Source organism: Oncorhynchus nerka, linkage group LG10, assembly GCF_034236695.1.
Source record: "Oncorhynchus nerka isolate Pitt River linkage group LG10, Oner_Uvic_2.0, whole genome shotgun sequence".
NCBI lineage: Eukaryota > Metazoa > Chordata > Actinopteri > Salmoniformes > Salmonidae > Oncorhynchus > Oncorhynchus nerka.
The window spans coordinates 55,197,267-55,203,027 of NC_088405.1; positions in this window are offsets into that span (position 1 = coordinate 55,197,267).

The following is a 5,761-nucleotide window of genomic DNA, read 5'->3' on the forward strand; positions in this document are numbered from 1 at the left end:
CATTGCTTGTTACACATTTACTTACCTGAACATCTCTCTGAGGATAAAGATGTTGAGTAATTGTTGGATTTTGTTTGTTCAGACTATTGAGTGGAGCAGGCGATGAAACAAAAAGCACATTCACCTCAGAAGAAATTAGTGTGGAACCATTTCATTCTGTTCCTCAAGTCCTGTTTGGGATGATTTTAGGATGGTCTGAATGGTAATGTGTCGCATGTGCTGTGAATATGAATCTGTGTGTGGACGAGTGTGCAGCATATTGAAACAGAGGGACTTGACAGCACTGAATATGCAAGGAGCTGGGCTAGGATAGACTTCAGGTTTCACAAATCAAGGGGAATGCCGTTGACCTATTTAAAATGTCATTTTCTATCACGTTTGATGCCTTACAAATGATGTTTGTCTCAACTCAATTAAATATGATTACGGTTAAGACCTTATGCCTATGTGATTGTGTAATGTGACGGTTGTGGCAGTCTTCAAATTGGAACACCTTTGAATATTGTATCACAGTGTTGAGAATAAGATCCCACTCCAGTAGTATTTATTTATGAGTTGTCATCTCGGTGTCTGTCTGTCAGTTTGTGTCCTGGTATGCAAAAATATGTTTTTTTTCAATTTGCGTGCAACATGTGTGTGTTTAGGCATGTACAGTTGAAGTCAGAAGTTTACATACACTTAGGTTGGAGTCATCAAAACTCGTTTTTCAACCACTCCACAAATTTCTTGTTAACAAACTATAGTTTTGGCAAGTCGGTTAGGACATCTACTTTGTGCATGACACAAGTAATTTTTCCAACAATTGTTTACAGACAGATTATTTCACATATAATTCACTGTATCACAATTCCAGTGGGTCAGAAGTTTACATACACTAAGTTGACTGTGTCTTTAAACAGCTTGGAAAATTCCAGACAATGATGTCATGGCTTTAGAAGCTTCTGATAGGCTAATTGACATCATTTGAGTCAATTGGAGGTATACCTGTGGATGTATTTCAAGGTCTACCTTCAAACTCAGTGCCTCTTTGCTTGTCATCATGGGAAAATCAAAAGAAATCAGCCAATTTCCAAACGCCTGAAGGTACCACGTTCATCTGTACAATTAATAGTATGCAAGTATAAACATCATGGGACCATGCAGCAGTCATACCACTCAGGAAGGAGACTGGTTCTGTTTCCTAGAAATGAACGTACTTTGGTGCGAAAACTGCAAATCAATCCCAGAACAACAGCAAAGGACCTTGTGAAGATGCTGGAGGAAACAGGTACAAAATTATCTATATCCACAGTAAAATGAGTCCTATATCGACATAACCTGAAAAGGCCGCTGAGCAAGGAAGAAGCCACTGCTCCAAAACTGCCATAAAAAAGCCAGACTACGGATTGCAACTGCACATAGTGACAAAGATCGTGCTTTTTGAAGAAATGTCCTCTGGTCTGATGAAACAAAAATAGAACTGTTTGGCCATAATGACCATTGTTATGTTTGGAGGAAAAAGGGGGAGGCTTGCAAGCCGAAGAACACCATCCCAAACGTGCATAGGGGGAGGCAGCATCATGTTGTGGGGGTGCTTTGCTGCAGGGACTGATGCACTTCACAAAATAGATGGCATCATCTAAGTAAAATTATGTGGATTTATTGAAGCAACATCTCAAGACATCAGTCAGGAAGTTAAAGTTTGGTTGCAAATGGGTCTTCCAAATGGACAATGACCCCAAGCATACTTCTACAGATTTGTTTACATCCCATCCCTTGATAATTTCTCATTTGCCAAGATAATCCATCCACCTGACAGGTGTGGAATATCAAGAAGCTGATTAAACAGCATGATCATTACACAGGTTCACCTTGTGCTCGGGACAATAAAATGCCACTCTAAAGTGTGCAGTATTGTCACACAACACAATGCTACAGATACCTCAAGTTTTGAGGGATCATGCAATTGGCATGCTGACTGCAACATTGTCCACCAGAGCTGTTGCCAGATAATTGAATGTTAATTTCTCTACCATAAGGCGCCTCCAACGTTGTTTTAGAGAATTTGGCAGTACGTCCAACCGGCCTCACGACCGCAGACTACGTGTAACCGCGCCTGCCCAGGACCTCCACATCCGTGTTCTTCACCAGCAAGATCGTCTGAGTCCAGCCACCCGGACAGCTGATTAAACTGTTGGTTTGCACAACCAAAGTATTTCTGCACAAACTGTCAGAAACCTTCTCAGGGAAGCTCATCTGCGTGCTCGTCGTCCTCACCAGGGTCTTGACCTGACTGCAGTTCAGCATCGTAAACAACTTCAGTGGGCAAATGCTCACTTCGATGACCACTGGCATGCTGGAGAAGTGTGCTCTTCGCGGATGAATCCTGGTTTCAACTGTACCGTGCATCGTGTGGGTGAGCGGTTTGCTGATGTCACCATTGTGAACAGAGTGCCCCAGGGTGGCGGTGGGGTTATGATATGGGCAGGCATTAGCTACGGACAACGGACACAATTGCGTTTTATTGATACCAATTTGAATGCACAGAGATACGGTGACAAGATCCTGAGGCTCATTATCTTTCCATTCATCAGCCGCCATCACCTCATGTTTAAAGCAGGATAATGCACGGCCCCATGTCGCAAAGATCTGCACACAATTCCTGGAAGCTGAAAATGTCCCAGTTCTTCTGTTTCTTGCATACTCACCAGGCATGTCACCTCATTGAGCATGTTTTGGATGCTCTGGATCGACATGTTTGACAGCATGTTCCAGTTCCCGCCAATATCCAGCAACTTCTCACAGCTATTGAAGAGGAGTGGGACAACATTCCACAGGCCACAATCAACCGTCTGATCAACTCTATGCGAAGGAGATGTGTCGTGCTGCATGAGGCAAATGGTCGGTCATATCAGATATATGACTGGTTTTCTGATATACGGCCCTACCTTTTCTTTAAGGTATTTGTGACCAACAGATGCATATTTGTATTCCCAGTCATGTGAAATCCATAGATAAGGGCCTAATGAATGTATTTCAATTGACTGATTTCCTTTAATGAACCCAGTAAAATCTTTGAAATGGTTGCATGTTGCGTTTATATTTTTTGTTCAGTGTAATTCTCCACTTTACTGCTGCCGTGCATGTGATGTCGGTTCCCTGCCCCTCCCATTCCCATCCACGACTTCAAAGTCAAGTTTTCAACCCCCCACTTCCCCAGGAAGGGGTTTAAAAATATTCTCTCACTCTCTGCCATTTCACTGTTCTCTCTTTCTTCTTTTGTCCCTCCCTCTGTGTTATCCGAATGTGCATGTTGTAGATAATAGGAAACCATTTTAAATGAGCTGAATGAAGAAGGGAAGATTTAAACCTCAGCTCTGTCACTTCCATGAAGCAAAGCCTCATATATTTGAAATAAACTGCCTTGCCTGCCTTGGTTATCTCTGTGTTTTGTATTTACAGAAATTATGCCAAACAGTGAAAGGAAACATGAATCACTGGCTAGTGCTGAGCTATTAACCGAAATGTCTTTTATTTTTATTTTTTTAAACAAGTAAATTGACTGATGTCAGTTAAATTATTTGAATTCCATTTCGTTCCGTTTTTTTTCTGTGAGCTCAATGCGCACATCGCACAGTTTCTCTAGAGAGAAATCCGATCCAGCTTGAACTGTGCGATGTAGTAGGGAGTTGTAGTTTTAAAAAGGCCAATATATCTACATAGGTTAGTGCTTAAAACGTGGTAATTAACTACAAATGAACACAATTGCGTGTCTACTTGTCCGGTCTGTGTTTCATTAGCCTGCTATGGAAGAGAGTACCCTGCGTGATCGTGAGGTGATATAGAGAGCAGATGTTGCTTCGCATCTCCACCTGAAAATACATGATATAACACCTTACCCAAACCTGCTGCGCGCAAATTGATTTTGTCACCCCACACCAAACGCGATCATGACACACAGGTTGAAATATCGAAACAAACTCTGAACCAATTATATTAATTTGTGGACAGGTCGAAAATCATTAAACATTTATGGCAATTTAGCTAGCTTGCAGTTGCTAGCTAATTTGTCCTATTTAGCTAGCATGCTGTTGCTAGCTAATTTGTCCTGGGATATAAAAGTTTTGTTGTTATTTTACCTGAAATGCACAAGGTTCTCTACACTGACAATTAATCCACACATAAAACGGTCAACCAAATAATTTCTAGTCATCTTTCAATCACCCATGTGGGTATAACCAATGAGGAGATGGCATGTGGATATCTGCTTCTATAAACCAATGAGGAGATGGGAGAGGCAGGACTTGCACTGGGTTCAGCGTCACAAATAGAACTGACTATTCTATTTTAGCACTTGGCAACACAGACTCTCGTTGACATGCGCAAGCGTCTATGGGTGCAATAATTCAATAACATGTATGAGCAGTGTGGTCAGCATGTAAGTGATTGATATTTGGTATTCAGCAGTCATAAAAAAAATGTCTTATTACTTTGAAGAACTAGAAAATTGTGATTTTTTGAATGAAATAAATATTTTATCAAGGTAAAAAGTAAAGTGAATAAATTATGGTTAATAATTAATAACAGTAATGGGCAGCCGCTACCATCGTGGGACCTTTATTAATTGTTTTATTCTGTGTTGTTATAGCATTCAACCCACATAATGCATAGTGCATTTAATTAAAACAATTATAAAAAAAACTAATATATAAACAAACCAAAACCTAACCAACCTCAAGACACTGGTCTCCCGGGTGGCGCAGTGGTCTAGGACAGCTGCTAGCTGTGCCACCAGAGACTCTGGGTTCGTGCCCAGGCTCTGTTGCAGCCGGCTGTGACCGGGAGGTCTGTGGGGCGATGCACAATTGGCCTAGCGTCGTCCAGGTTAGGGAGGGTTTGGCCGGCAGGGATATCCTTGTCGCACTAGAGACTCCTGTGGCAGGCCGGGCACAGTGCACACTAACCAGGTCGCCAGGTGCACAGCGTTTCCTCTGACACATTGGTGTGGCTGGCTTCCGGGTTGGATGCGCGCTGTGTTTAGGTTGGGTTGTGTTTCGGAGGACGCATGGCTTTTGACCTTTGTCTCTCCCGAGCCCGTACGGGAATTGTAGCGATGAGACAAGATACTAACTACTAACAATTGGATACCATGAAATTGGGGAGAAAGGGGGGTAAAATTCAAAAAAAAAAAAAAATGCACTTCTGGCTGAAGAATTATCTTGGAATAATAGTGATTATTTCATATTATATACAATGGGGAGAACAAGTATTTGATACACTGCCGATTTTGCAGGTTTTCCTACTTACAAAGCATGTAGAGGTCTGTCATTTTTATCATAGGTACACTTCAACTGTGAGAGACAGAATCTAAAACAAAAATCCAGAAAATCACATTGTATGATTTTTAAGTCATTAATTTGCATTTTATTGCATGACATAAGTATTTGATACATCAGAAAAGCAGAACTTAATATTTGGTACAGAAACCTTTGTTTGCCATTACAGAGATCATACGTTTCCTGTAGTTCTTGACCAGGTTTGCACACACTGCAGCAGGGATTTTGGCCCCCTCCTCCATACAGACCTTCTCCAGATCCTTTAGGTTTCGGGGCTGTCAACGGGCAATACGGACTTTCAGCTCCCTCCAAAGATTTTCTATTGGGTTCAGGTCTGGAGACTGGCTAGGCCACTCCAGGACCTTGAGATGCTTCTTACGGAGCCACTCCTTAGTTGCCCTGGCTGTGTGTTTCGGATCATTGTCATGCTGGAAGACCCAGCCACG